General features: G+C 44.1%; 1 long non-coding RNA gene across 2 annotated transcripts; it reads right to left on the bottom strand.

Moving 5' to 3' along the window:
• Nucleotides 1-1,807: 1,807 nt before the first annotated feature.
• Nucleotides 1,808-5,818, bottom strand: LOC123066876 (uncharacterized). Of its 2 annotated transcripts, none has more exons than XR_006431463.1 (3): nt 4,364-5,818; nt 2,697-2,847; nt 1,808-2,044 (listed from the first exon to the last, which is right to left on the bottom strand). It is a non-coding gene; the product is annotated as an uncharacterized lncRNA (long non-coding RNA). The 2 variants fall into 2 exon arrangements; XR_006431464.1 differs by having other exon boundaries at nt 4,368-5,818.
• Between the last annotated feature and the right edge of the window lie 9,896 nt (nt 5,819-15,714).

Below are 15,714 nucleotides of genomic sequence, written 5' to 3'. Positions count from 1 at the left end.
TTTCATTGAGAGTTCCTCTATGTCATCGCCGACCATACTCGAACTCCTATGGCTAAGTGAGAGTGATAAAGCCCTATAGTCCGATTGCCTGGTTCGTGGTGAGGAACACCTCCTTAAAAGGACCCAATCATGGGACCTCCTTAAAAGGTATGTCCCGAACACCCCCGTACTTTTTACGTGGGGGCAGAAGCCAATGACTGGCCAACTCTCAGGATTTACAAACACTAAATAGCCGCACAAGAACAAATGTTCAAACAAAATAGGCAATAAATAATAAAAGTGCCATTATCCCACATTACAAAGAACGGCATGACTGCCTTGAGGGAAATATAAGGTCTTTGGTACACTTATCCGCCACAAGGCGGGCTCCTTTTAGTACACCTTCACAGTACAACTCGGGCTTGCGGTGCTCCTTACCCTCCGACGGCCCCTCAGTCATCAGCTTCTCCGCATCAAGCTTCCCCCAATGCACCTTTGCACGGGCAAACGCCATGCGCGGACCCTCTATACAGACTGATCGCTTAATGACATCAAGCCGAGCGCAGGCGCCAACAATCCGCTTCACGAGTCCGAAGTAACTGCTTGGAATTTGCTCCGCGGGCCACAGCCGGACAACCAAGTCCTTCATGGCTAGTTCGGCCGCCTGGTGCAGTTCGACCAGCTGCTTCAGCTGATCGATAAAGGGCACCGGAAAATTCGGCGCCAAATACTACGACCAGAAATCCCTCTCCACAGACTTCTTCTCCTCGTTCGGTAGAATTGTGCGGCATCTGATATGCTGCGAGGCAGATCCGCAAACGCCCCTGGAAAAACAAGAATTCCGCTTATCGCTTAGAGTTCCTCCCATTATCATGTAAAAATGGCCATGAATACAAAAGGCCTTACCAGCCGCAACCTTCCGGGCCTCCTGAATGTCCCGCAAAGCACCTCGGGCTTCTTCCCGAGCTTCCTCTGCGGCTTGGAGAGCCTGGGAGAACTCGGATTCTTTCCCTACTAGACTATGCTCCAAGCCCTCGCTTTTCTTCACGGCCTCCAGGAGCTCTCGCTCAGCTTCAATGACCCTGGCCTCGTGCTTCTCAGGAAGAACCTGTTCGACGGCGGCCTTATTATCAGCCTCGGCCACAGCCTTCTTCAGTGCCTCAATTTCGGTACTCGCCCCTAGAGCATACAATGCACATATCTCAATTAGGCACAACTTCTAATTTGTGCTCTACTTAGCTCAGGGTTCCGCCATACCTTGCTTGTCCTCCAACTGCTTCTTCACGTGGCCTAGTTCCCCTTCGCCCCCACTACACCACAACACTACATCCTCGACAGACAGATTGGTTGGGAATACAGGTTTCGTCAACAGATAGTTGGACGGGAAAGACTATTGCCGACCGACAATGTCTGTTGGGGAAAGTCCAGACGGGAAAACCCTTTCCCGACCAACATAGATTTCCCGACCGACTGTTTGACGGCTATGGAGTATCTTTCCCGACCAACATTTAGTTGGGCCTATCATGGGCCTTTCCCGACCAACAGTCCGTTGGGGCAATCATGGGCCTTTCCCGACCAACTATTGGACGGGGTATTCTTTCCCGACCAACATTCTGTTGGGCCTAGCGTTAGCCTTTCCCAACCGACTGTTAGACGAGGTTGTTTTGCCGACCAACAATCAGACAGGGTTTTTCTTTGTCAACCAATAGTTAGTCAACATTTTATTTAGCCAACCACTGCTTTAATTAACATATGGTACTGATTGCCACATATATAGAGTTCATGTGTTATAAGTATAATCACCAAGACACCATACTTGAGGCTCACATCAGGTGCACCAAACTTTTTTTTATTCCATTAACTAGGTGTTACATACATACACTTCAGTCTGCCTTCAATCTGTTCTAAACATAACTACGGAGACACCATACATCAGGTTCACAAAAGGACATGTAAAAGATGCAAGTATGATACATCAGTTGTACAAAATGAAATCTAAAACATCTAGTTGACGTGGATCATTGGCTTCATGGTTCTGTGTGGGTGTAGTCCTTTTGTTTGCTTCCTACAAAAGTTAAACAATTCAGTTATAATACACTATTAGAAACTAGACATTCTCAAAAATATAAATAGTAATAGATCCAGAGAATTCAATAGCCATGTGTTAACACTAACTTTGATCCTCGGCTGGGATCACCACAGCCGGCCCACCATCTCCATAAGGAGTTGATAGGTCAGCAAAGGGGTTTGTTTCTTCTCATTAAAAAATAAAAATAAGATAAATTACTATATTGGCATAGGCAAAAAAACTGGAGTACGCATAATCTTCAGATAGCAGAAGTGTTTGAAGCATCTATTTGTATTCATACAGTTATTAATTATGTATTATATAAATCATTTATTCTTCTGCATTTGTAGTATTGCCAGCATCTCACTGAGGTCATTTTCACTTTTTGGCATCCGACAAGTAATGAGCAATGCTTATCTAGCAATTTAATTTGATTTTCAAGGACTACACGCGTGCAGACTTATTATACAAATTTGTAGATCTTACTAAGACAACTTAAGTAACTAGGATGATGTACTTTCCATAGCAGATGTGTGCTAAGCGTAGAGTTTTATGTACTATTCTTCCTGGAAGGAGATTGACTAGCTGGTGAATACATCCCTTATTTTAACTTTAAATTTCACAAAATAAACAGGATGGGTCAGGTTACCTTCGAAAGATGTTTTTCCGTCTAGCTATACTCAAGATAATCGCGCCTGGTCCAACGTGGTAGCTATATATTGCAGTCATGAGATTCCTTGTCCCAACTCCCAACATTGATTGACGCCCTCACCCATATATAAGAAATCTTGCTCCACTACCTGTAAAGGGAAAAAGGGTTTCTTCAGATCCTCACAAACCGAGGTATACATTCATCAAGATCTGGAATTCTTTCAGTTTCTCCTTGAGATAAATTATATTAATATTCACTTCACCAATAGAACGATTAATAGCTCACAAAAAAGTGAAAGCGACACAAACAAGTTTGAATATTGATATACTCAGCCAAAGACAGTTTAGTGCTGGAAAGTTCACAAGTAATTGATGAAGGGAAACTCAAAATAAAATGTGAATGTTATGTGCATAGCTTTGCGCTGTTAAGGTCATGACACAGCCCACTTACAAGCATGGCATCAACTATTACTTCACAAGGTAACTGAATTGCTGCACCTACAGAAACTATTACTATACAGGAAACTATCTCCCAATTTCTTGCTCTCTAGTTTGAGAGTAATTTGGTTAAGTTCATCTTCACAACAGTTTAAGCTATTAGGAACACCATAACAGCTAAATAATTCCAATACCATTTATGTTAACCATGCATTATGTTCCAATATAGTATACACACTAGTTCAACACAATTTTCCATTAGATTTGGACAGTAAGGTCATGACAGCAGCTTTGTGTACTTCCCACTTATAAAAGCATGACAGCTTCATATGCATAGCTTTGCACTATTAAGGCCATCACAAAAGCCCAGTTATTCAAGCATGACTACTTCACAAGTCAACTGAATGGTTGCATAGTAACTCCCAATTTCTTGCTCTCTAATTGAGAGTACTATGGTTCAGTTAAATTATACAACAACTTTAAGTTATTAGGAACACCATAACAACTCAAAATTTTCAATAGCATTCATGTCAAACATGCATTATATTCCAGTATACACACTAGCAGTAGCACACTTCTATTTTGTCTTAGTGGGATCTAAAATAGCTTTCTGAAAAAGTGGTTTGTCTGTTTAATCTTTGTAACCAGTAAATCTTCTTGTAAACATAAAATTCGAAAAAGTAACTGCTCAAAATTATTTCATCAATTGTGATTTCTTGCAAGAATGTGTTAGTTGGAGAACAGGATATTAACAGTAGGCGAACCATCATGGAAGAATGACGACATAAAAGTCGAATGTCAACATATTTCTATTTTTATTCCATAAGATAACATGGCCATATGAAAAATGTGAACTCTCTTTTTCAATAAAAGGATCCCCAATGGACCCCCAATTTCATTAGGAGATCATAGCCCTTTTTGTTCAGATAAGTGACCGAAATTACTGTAGTGAGGGGATGCTCCTTTTGTTCGGACGCCCCCATAGAAGAATTCATGTGTCTTTCAAAGTTGAAACCAAGTATTACTTCTGGGAATTAAATAGAACATAATGTTACAGTATAATATTTTCACATGGAAACATTTACAAAGTGCTACATGTATTCCGTTTGTACCAAACAATTAATAGAAAACTGGAGATATGTATACTGGACAAGCACATAGTCCTATATGCCAATCAGAAGTAAACGGTGAGGGCATCCAACATTGCTTGCTATCTCACATACATACTTACGGAGGTTCTTCAAAGAGTAAATTGTAGTAGCATCAAGTCGATGGGATGCATGCATATGACTATGGACATCTTCCAGTGGCCTTTTTTCCCAAACTTACTAAAGATTCATTTCCCCTGCAAAAAAATAATTTACTACTTCAAGGACTTCTGCTTCCATGAACTGAAGCTGCACGATTTCTTTTTGAAAGAGGTTATACTTACAACCAAATAAAAAAATTCTGGTCCACCGTGGGAGTTGGAATCTGAACACGCACACACAAACACAGAACTTACGATGTTGTTTCTGCCATGGATGATTGGCTCCTATTCTCCTGAAGTGGGGAGAGATGGGGGCACGTACCACCAAGCTCAAACATACTAATTGGGGTGTTTATTTTGTGACATCGACGGGAAAAATATTGAAAGGCTTTACTGAACATATGTAATGTGTTTGCTAATTTCTAGCTGTAATGATCAAGGGCTCTGAACCAAATATTTATTGGCAGGGTAAGAATGTATCGTTACAAATACAGTACAATTATTGCTGTAATTGAGAAATTAAACTCATAATTGTAATTTCTAGCTGTAATTTCTAGCTGTAATGATCAAGGGCTCTGAACCAAATATCAAGGGCTCTCTGATGTCGATATAGTTTGGTTCAGTTTATTTCTAACCATGCCTTTTATTCAGAGATATTGTGCAATAAGATACTCACTCACAAAGTAAGCATCATATCAATTTTGTACTGTCCGAAATTGGTGCCTGGGTGTATTTTCAGTTCAGGGATGTGCATGTATAGAGGTTGACCTTAGCACCTCACTCAAGTAAAAGTTAATTTCAGTAAAATAAAAGAACTTTTATTGTATCTCGTTATTAGACTGCAGAACAAAAGTTCCATCCATCTATTGCTTAAATCTGAATGTTTAACTGTGTCATTCTCTTTCTTGCCGAGAACACACAGATGCAACTGTTCTTAACTAACAGTCCCTTACCCCTTCCTCTCATATAATAATAAACTACATAAGAATGGGTCGGATATGCAGAGGGGTGGGACGAACAACTGAACGAATATAACCAATTCATGAAAATACTTTTTAGAAAACTATAAATCTGCACGCTCTAGTTTCAAATCTGCAGCCTGGAGGGGGAGTGGAGGGAGAGACCACACGAGAGGGAGATGATTTTGTTGCCGCCATAGATGGCTACCTCCTGGTCACCGAATGTTGGTTGGCAGAGATATAGGCACCTGTCGCCGGAAGTGGAGGGAGCGGAGGCCGCCTACCTCGCCCTGGACCACCGGGAGCGAAGAGACCATGTCCCCTTAAGATCTGGTACCATGGAACGGAGTGGAGAGGGAGGGAGGGGAGAGGGAGCCGGCTATGGGTGGGGGCAGTGGCGCCATGGGAGGGAAGGGTCAGGTCGCCTCTCTGGGTCGGCGGCGTGAGTGGGGAACGAAAGCAGCTAGGGTTTCGTGCGTGGGGAACGAAAGGAGCCTGGAGCTGCGGCGTGCTTGTGATTTTGAGCGAGAAAACTTCGCGGGCTGGGCCGGCTATTGGCGCTAAAAATTGGCTATTTGTGTGCGAGGCCCAGGTAGCATCGGACTGTCGGTCGGGGTTATTTACCGACCGATGGTCTGTTCGCCAAAACAGAATTCCCGACAGACTGTTGAACGGTGTATGTTGTAGCATTCCCGACCGACAACAGGTCACTGTACATAGATTTTCCAACCCACAGTTTGTTAGAAATTTTCGTGGCTGATTGTGGGTCGACAATAGTGACTTTTTCCCAACAAACGTCGGTAGGGAATTCCGGTGCGTGGTGTAGTGCCTGTTCCAGACGCTGCTTTAGTCCGCACTATGAGCGGCGGACGTTCCTGCAAACGCCTGCTTTCAAACAAGGGATACACGTCATTAGCTGAGTGTCCTGCAAAAACGGAAAATTTTGATCCCCTGTTCGGATCTGTTTCGCCGGACAGTGTATTAGAGGCTACTAAATCATATTATGACAATTCCTCAAAGGTTTCTTAGAAAACATACCTCAAAGCCCTTTATAAGACTAAGGCAGGATTCGTTCAGTCCGCTCTCAGCGGACTGAATCTTTTCAATCACCGCGCCCATGAGGGCACCATGTTCATCGACGATAGACGCGCTCCTTAGCGCTGTCGATAGGCCGCCCGGCAGCCCTGCTTGGGCACAGGCCGCTGGCGGAACAGGCCAGCCCCCCAAAGGCGGCTGCTTACCCGACCCCAGAGCTTTAAAGGTCTCCAGGACTGTGTCCGGCTGGGGTCCGGACTGAAGATCACCCCCGCCATCGACACGCATAGGAGTCGGTGCTCCCGTGTGTCCGGCCCCGGAGACATGCCCCCCCTGGTCCAGGTCCCGCTGAGACGACACTTCGGTGTCGCGACTAGGCTTCGGGGAAGGGGCCTCTGGAGGCGTCTCGCTCGCCAGGGCATCTGAGCTCAGTGAATCCTCCGATGAGGATCGTCCGGCATGGGACCTCGCCGGGCTGTACGAAATATGGCGACGCATATGCGTGTTCGGATTTCGTATACTTACGACTTTTCTAGGGGCTGGACCCTGCGATCCCACTCCGGGCTGCTATCAGCCGCCGTGGTGGATGCCTCCGGGAGGGAACCTTTCCCCCTCTTCGGCGATTCGGCCTCCAGGGATGAGGAACCCGTCCTTTTCTTCCCACCCCCTGTGGGAGTGTCGTCCTCCGCCGCCTCCTCCTCTTCGTCTGCAGAAGAAGGATCATCGCTGGAGTCTTCGGATTTTGCGTCCGAAGCATCGCGGAGACGGAGGCCGCTCCGGGTCTTTTTGACCTTCTTGGAGGCCTCTTTCTTTGGCGCCTCGTAAGGCGCTGGGACCAGCATCTTCGTCAGAAGAGGTCCGGCCGGTTCTTCCCACAGAGGGGCAGGACAATGTATCCGCTCCACCTATTCTATCCATCCCTGGGGTTATGGTAAAGCATGATAAAAGTGTCCCCCTCAGGACATGTCAACTGAAGCATGGATGGACAAGAGCATAGCAGTAACTTACCGAACTTGCAGAATTGGATAATTGATACCCACGGTCCTCGGCGGAGCCCGGCCATGATTTGCCGGACTTAAAGAGCACCTTCCAGATATCCTTGTGGGAGGAATCATAGAGCTCCCGGAGGGTCTGGTGCTCGGTTGGGTCGTATTCCCACAAATTACAGGCTTGACGCTGGCAAGGGAGAACCAGACGAACTAACATCACCTGGACTACGTCGACAAGTTTGATGTCCTTGTCGACCACACTCTGGACGCGCGTCTGGTGCAGTGACAACTCATCGGACGAGGACCAGTTCAGGCCCTTCTTGGGCCAGGAAGTGAGCCACAGTGGGGCTCCGGATCCGAACTCAGGAGCCGCAGCCCACTTTTTGCCGCGCTGTTCGGTGATATAGAACCACTACTGCTGCCACTCCTTGACGGAGTCATTGAAGGCACCCGTTGGCCATATAACCTTGGGCATCTTGCTCACCATGGCGCCGCCGTAGTCAGCGTGCTCGCCACTCACCACCTTGGGCTTCACATTGAAAATCTTCAACCATAGGCCGAAGTGAGGCGAAATTCGGAGAAAAGCCTCACACACGAGGATGAACGTCGAGATGTTGAGGAAAGAATTGGGAGACAGATCATGAAAGTCAATCCCGTAGTAATACATAATACCGCGAACGAATGGGTGGAGGGGAAACCCGAGCCCACGGACAAAATGAGGAAGAAACACGACCCTCTCGTGGGACTCCGGAGTAAGGATGATCTATCCCGCCGGAGGAAGACGGTGACCGATCTTCTTGGCCAGGTACCCGTCCTCTCGGAGCCTCTTGATATCCTTCTCCTGGACGGTAGAGGCCATCCATTTGCCTCCTGCTCCAGATCCGGATATCTTCGGAGAACCTCTCTTCGGTGGAGAAAAAGAGTGCTTGGGCGCTAGGGCTCGAGCAGAGGGGAATGGACTAGCAGGGGAAAAGGCGTGGGTAGAAAAGGAGAGATCTTATCTCTTTATAGGGGCGGTAAAGCTTTTTGTGCCTCCACACTTACCTAGTGGAACCCGCTTGTTCTCCACTCGCTGTTATTAGCGGTGCGTTTGGGTTACCCGTAACCGTATTGATGAGAATCCCGCAATAAGGGGACACGATCTCTCCCTCGGAAAGACGTATAGAGGAAACCGCCTTGCGATATGCGCTGAGGCTGGTTATGGATAAATGGTTCGAATAATGACTCGACCATAGTATCATGTCGCTCTGTCTATAGTTGTCAGCAGGTTATATTCTGTTAAATATCATCCTCTCTACAGTGGTATGTGAAGATCATCTTCATTAGTGCAGAACCGGGCAATAGCACCGGTTCGTAAGGCTCTTTAGTGCCGGTTCCATAACCGGCACTAAAGTGTGGGCACTAAAGGCCCCCCCCTTTAGTACCGGTTCGGCACGAACCGCCACTAAAGGCCCACCACGTGGCGTGAGCTCGCGCCGTGGTATGGGGAACCTTTAGTACCGGTTGGTGTTACCAACCGGTACTAAAGGTATTTGTTTTTTGAATTTTTTTTGAAAATTTTGTAAAAAATATTTGATTTTTTTATTTTCAATTTTTTGAATTATTTTAACCTTTGATCTCTAATCACCCCTCACCACTGCTCAATATAATATCTAATATCTAATCACCCCTCATCATTCCAAATCATCTAACTTCCCGGACAGTCACCCATCCTCTCACTACTCTAGCCTGAGCACGCTTAACTTTCAGGTTCTATTCTCCCTGGTTTCCAAGTCTGCAATTGTTGTTTTCCTGACAAACTAGATCATCGAAGGCGCGCGTTGCGGCGCCAGTCCACTTTTACAATAGCTTGACAGAATTTATGTAATATATTATTATACAAAACACAAAAGCTAAATTAGCATAAATAGCAAAAGAGCCCGTGCGCTGCAACGGGAGAGAAAACATAACACACACTCTTAACCCAACAACCATCACTCAAGAGGACGAGACTTGCATGCTCCCTCCGCGTGCGCCCATCCGTGCACCCGCATACGTGGCTTCATTTGATTGTACAAAATAAGGCCCGGCCCCACCCCCTTAAAATCAGTGGAGAGATGATTAGATTAGAAAGGAAAAAGGAAAAAGAACAGCCGTAGGATGAAGTGGGAGCACGAATGGGAGCATAGGGAGGGAGCAGGCAAGCCGGATCCCACTCAAGACCACAACAGGTCCATCTTCTTTATTTTTGTGAGGCATCATATTTGTGTTGCCGCTTATCCTCCTTCTCACCCTCGCCGGCGATGGCCTCGGTGTTCACACAAAACAAAAAAACGTGTTTGAATATGTTTAATCCTAAGGTGTCTCTCTCTCCTCCCTCCCTCTCTCTCTCTCTCTCTCTCGCTTTCTCTCACTCTCGCGATGAGAAATCTGTTGTTTTCCCCTGCGACATTTTTCAGAGGTATGCATGTGTAGTTATCGATGGTTTCTTTTCTCTATATTGTTATAGTGGGGTGTTTATTTGTAATCCGGGTCGCCGCCGATACGAAAGGAAAACAGATCTTACACTATAAATTATAATTTGCTCCCAAAACAATATTTTAAAAATATTTAACAAGTAAAATTAACATCATATTTAGACTCCACATATTTTTCTAATAAAATTTCATATATAATATGTTAAAATAGAAGTTACGGTTTAAAAGATACGGATAATTTAGAAAATTATTTGTTTGACTTAAATATATTCTAAAGTAATATTTAAAAATACTTAACAGGTGAAAATAATCTCATATTCATATTCTACAAATTTTTCTAATCAAATTTCATATATAACATGTTCAAATCGAAGTTACGGTTTAAAAGATATGAATGTTAAAAAAAACATTGTTTGACTTAAATATGATCCGCAGATGAATTACCTAAAACATCAGGGGGGTTTTCGAAAAATATAAAATTACGGTTCGGGTGTGACTTAAATCCGGACTGCGAGTTGATTTCAACAAAACACAGGAACTTTTGTGTAAAATATGAAAAAAAAAGCGATTCATTTTAACTTAAAACAAGACTGCGGGTTGAATTCTCTGAAAAATGCCGTGACGGACGAAAGAAACCCAATTTGCTTTATTATTAGGTAAAGAATTGGCCCATATATTGCTAAGTCGTCAAAGGGAAAAAATTTAATCGGTTTATTGTGAAGCAATGCAAAAGGGAATACATGGGAGGTGGCTGCATTGATTTTCTTTCCGCGTCTTCCACAAATGTAATCCGGTGATGAAACTTTGCAAGCAATCAAAACATTTATCAATGATTGGCACAAATAAAAAAGGATTTTCTGATAATCTTTCCTTTTTTTACCGCTCACACGAGCTCAGGGTCAGAAGAGCACTTTTGGGAATACATGGTGATGGGTGAATGCTAGAGGTATATGATAAGATGTGATCAAGTTTAAAGTTTGCTTAAAGTTCAACGTTCTTGACGTTTTTTAGATGACAGATCACAGAAATCAACACATGATTAATAAAAGAAAAAGAGATAATCTGATACTTGAACTAAGTCTTGCTAGAGCATTGTGATAGTACATACATGTTTGAAAATGAGAGAAAGATCATATAGGTTAGAGACATATTGGGGAAGAAAAGCAAATGAAAATACAACCAAAATTGCTAATGGAAACAGTTTGTATTTCTAAGTGGAGGTACAATTTTCCTTTCAGGAAGATAAATACATGTTCGTGATATGGAAACTACAGTATCTTTTAGACGAAAGTGGCAAACACTCACTTCTCTGCTAGGAGCACTATGAAGGGTAAGGATGTAGCACTCTAGCATTGGCACCCATCAAAGATCAATCCACCTATTCAATAAAGAAAATCAATCACGTCCCTTCCGAATGACCTGCGATGAAGGCAACATTATGAATTGATGTAATCCGGTTTGGCACCATGGAACGAAAGAATCATACATTCACCAAGAAAATGGGGGATTCAGTTGCTTTCTCTGATGCCTACATGGACTGAAAGTTTGGAACTTTTCCAATGACCTAATTACAATTTTCTAGCTAAATTGCTAATATAAATAAGCAAAGAATGAGACCAAACTCTAGCTCCCTCTTTCTGATGGCAATCAGAAAACCTACACACACAAAAAAATCCTCACAGAACAAATTACATAATCACACTAAACTGAGATGGGACTCATGGATGCAGGAGCCCCGTCGGGGTATTCACCGCCGCGTGGCATCAACGTGTCGAGTAAGTTGTACCATCACATGATGCATCATTGAGAAGTTCTTCGGAGCTACAACTATTGATGGTGTTACTGCAGTTGCTTTCCATATTCGAAAAGGTGGCTTGCTGTTCAACCAAGAAAGTATGGTCAAAAGGGAATTTAAGCAAGAGCATAGTCATTATTTACATTGTTGACTGTAGGATTTGGACTATATTCAGCCCCTCGAGACTCTTAGTAGTGGGAGCAGGAGGAATAAGCCGCTCATTAGCTAGCAAAATTTGTTCCTGTGTTTCTCTTTCGAAACTGGATTTGATAAAACATATAGAAATTCGTATCAACATAAATCTGTCTGCAGGTAGTAGTGACAGCCCAAAGGTGTTAGTACTGAGCTTAATCGACTGAATTATTTCAATGTAAAAATAAAAGTGGCTAGATTTGAAAAAAATGATATTATATCAGTAAATCATGCTCAAGATACATTAATTGGAGGCGACGGTTGCGGTATATATGATAGGGAAGAAGGTCAAAACTTGAAGGTGCAAACAATAAGATTGCTAAGATAAGTTACTGAAAAACATTTCATAGAACCAGTAAGGTTCATGTATCATTATTTGTGTTATGCAACATAAAAATTTTCTGCATTCTTCAGGTAACCATCATAATAATTTCATGTATTTGATCAAGGGCCAACTTCGTCATGGCTACAAAATTTACATCCATGTAGTATCCTGTGAGGATTGATGCAAAGCGGAAAAGGCATACTTTGTCAATTCACCTGGCAAACCGAATCAGATCATAGGAAGAGATTCAGAGTAGGTTACCTTTTCAAGTATGATGTGGTACACTGCGATTTCTGCTCCACTGCAACTGTACATTCCTCCAACGGCGTCTAATTAATCTTCTGAATGGTTGCGATTCAAACTGGACGCATATGGAACAGAACAGATGTTAGAGAGGATCCTCCGTCCCATAATATAAGAGCGTTTTTTACACAACACTAGTCTCAAAAACGCTCTTATATTATGGGACGGAGGTAGTACTTTACAGTTACCTTGATGTCGGATGAAGATGAGAGACAGGTCGTAGGGAGCACGACACGAACTGCAATCTATCTATCCATAAGCTGCAGGTTGCAACGCCACTGCCTAGAGTGAGGACAAGGAGTACGGCCGCTGTGGCGGACAACGTCACTGGTGAGCTGCGAGAGAGAAGCAGATGTTGCCGTTCTCACCCAACACCACCACACGCACGCATCCCGCCTCCTCCTCGCCTCCCCCGGTACCAGACTCTTCGCCGCGCCATGCAGCTTGCCTCCCATCCGCCACCACTGTTAGGGTTCGCCAGGAATTCTGCGATGGATATCACGGATGAGCTCCTCACGCGGAAGCCACCGCCGTCGCCTCACGCTGAATGTCGTGAAGGCCACCGACCGTCGCCATCGCCCCCTCCTCGGCTCCGCAGAGCAAATCTCGATCTGGACGCCATACGGCGCCGACGCCCACGCTGCTTGGCTAACTGAGGCGTCGCTGGGGAAGTGCTAACCACGCTGAACGGCCATATAGTCTCTTTACCAGCCCAACACTAGCCCAGTTAACCACAGATCTTCAAAAAGGCTACCGGAATAGCAGCCTATTAGGACATCCGGGCCGTGTTGCAATTAAGTCGTACTGGACGTGTGATGTAGGCTCATCTAACGGCCAAAAATCACCAGATCGTGAATTGGACGGCCAGCAACGCACGAGCGTGAGAGGGCTCAGAAGTGGTTCAGTTATAATGTCCTTAATGTAAGCTGTCAATCCTATTAACCCTCAGCAGTTTAGTTTGAGCATTAGGTCACACGTTTCACCGTTTGAGTTTGGAACTATTATTCTAAAAAACATTTAGTAAGACTAATATTTCTTGAATAAGTTTGACCACAGTTTGACATTAGTTTGACCACAGTTTGACCATAGTTTGACCAGATTTGACCAAAATTCAAAAAATGAAAATAATTATTTAGTAACACTAATATTCTTTAATAATTATGTAGCAACATTAATACTTCTTAAATAAGTAGTTTGACCATAGTTTGACCAGATTTAACCAAAATTAAAAAAACTGAAATTATGTAGCAACATTAATACTTCTTGAATAAGTAACACTAATATTATTGCGTAATTATTTAGTAACACTCTATATTTCTTGAATCACTTGTTTGACCGGTTTGACAAGATTTAACCAAAATTTTAAAAAACATAAATTAGAGCATATCGTTTTCTCCTTTTACAATTTTGTCATTTCAAAAATTGTCCTAAACCCTAAACCCGGGACTTAAACCGTCAAAAACTCTATGCTAAATAGTAAAAACTAAGGGTTTACACCATAAAACCTAACCCGAAACTCTGAAATCTAAACCCTAGCACTAAAGGCACAAAACGTCTAAAAAACGTCCAAAAACTCTATTTTCCCTTTGGAATTTTGAGATTTTAAAAAATTGTCGAAATGGAAAACTTGTGTACTATGGGTTTCAGCGGATCAATCCTTTTGTTCCGCAAATTTTGATATATTATATGTATTTTTCTGAATTGGGATGATTTAGTTATGATTTTTCCAAGTTTGAAAATTGCCATATAGTCCCGGTTTGTGTCTACAACCGGGACTATAGGTTAGACCCCTTTAGTGCCGGTTCGTGGCACGAACCAGTACTAAAGGTTGGCCGTTTAGTACCAGTTTGTGCCACAAACCGGGACTAAAGGGGCTCGTGGGGCCCCGGCCTGACGCCAGCCTGCCACCAACCCTTTAATACCGGTTCGTGGCACGAACCAGTACTAAAGGTTCAACACGAACCGACACTAATGCATAGCCGTTCGAACCGGTACTAATGGTACCATTAGTACCGGGCCAAAATCGAACCGGGACTAATGTGTCTCACATTTGACCCTTTTTCTACTAGTGCTTGCAGATCCGGACACGGTCTAATTGTTTGATAAATACTTTGGAGTATTCGGAGATGGAACCCGCCTTGCAATGCCGAAGACAAAACTGCGCGCCGGACTCATCGTCATTGAAGCCTGGTTGAGGGGCTACTGAGGGAGTCCTGGATTAGGCGGTATCCGGATAGCCGGAATGTATACTTTGTCCGGACTGTTGGAGCGTGAAGATACAAGACTCAAGACTCCGTCCCGTGTCCGGATGGGACTCTCCTTTGCATGGAAGGCAAGCTTGGCGACCCGGATATTATATTTCCTCCCTTGTAACCGACTCCATGTAAACCCTAGCCCTCTCCGGTGACTATATAAACCGGAGAGTTTGGTCCTTGGAGGGACGATCACAATCATAATCATCATAGGCTAGCTTCTAGGGTTTAGCCTCTATGATCTCGTGGTAGATCAACTCTTGTATTACTCATATCATCAATATCAATCAAGCAGGAAGTAGGGTTTTACCTCCCTCGAGAGGGCCCGAACCTGGGTAAACATTGTGTTCCTTGCCTCCTATTACCATTAGTCTAAGACGCACAGATCGGGACCACCTACCCGAGATCCGCCGGTTTTGACACTGACACCGGGTGCTTTCCATCGCGCAGTACTTCTGTACTATGGACGCCAAGTTGGCAAACTGTGCTATGTCACGGCGACTTACACTACAAAAAAAGACACATCCGTGACATTTTGGGCCGAACGAATTTTTTTCCTGTCATACATATGACACTTCTATGATGATAATTGTGACAAAACCCGGTATCATCATAGATGTGGTGGGCTCCTACTTCTATGACAAAAAATCATGACAGAAAATGGGCTTTTCGTCCTGGGCGGGCCGGCGACACAGCTGCATGACAATCTTTGGGCCGTCCATGATGGAAAAAACCGTGGTAGAAGCAAGGGGAAGGAAAATTTCGGGGAGTTGCCGGTTACGGTCGGAGGTCGGGGGCCGAGCGATGCGCATTTCTCTCGTACAGGTACGCGCGTGTGTGCGAGGCGTTGGCTCTAACTAAACCCGAGCGAGGCGTTGGGCTCTAACTGAATCCGAGCGATTGCATTGCAGGCTACGTGTTACTGAACCCGAGCGATCGATCGATGGCTGTTAACTGAAACCGATGGAGCAATTCCTTCGCTACTGCTGCTAACTGAAGCCGATCGATGCTGCCTCTGGGATG

Source organism: Triticum aestivum, chromosome 3B (assembly GCF_018294505.1).
Source record: "Triticum aestivum cultivar Chinese Spring chromosome 3B, IWGSC CS RefSeq v2.1, whole genome shotgun sequence".
Classification (NCBI taxonomy): domain Eukaryota; kingdom Viridiplantae; phylum Streptophyta; class Magnoliopsida; order Poales; family Poaceae; genus Triticum; species Triticum aestivum.
Note: the sequence above shows the minus strand (reverse complement) of the source record. Positions and strands in the feature narration are given on the sequence as shown.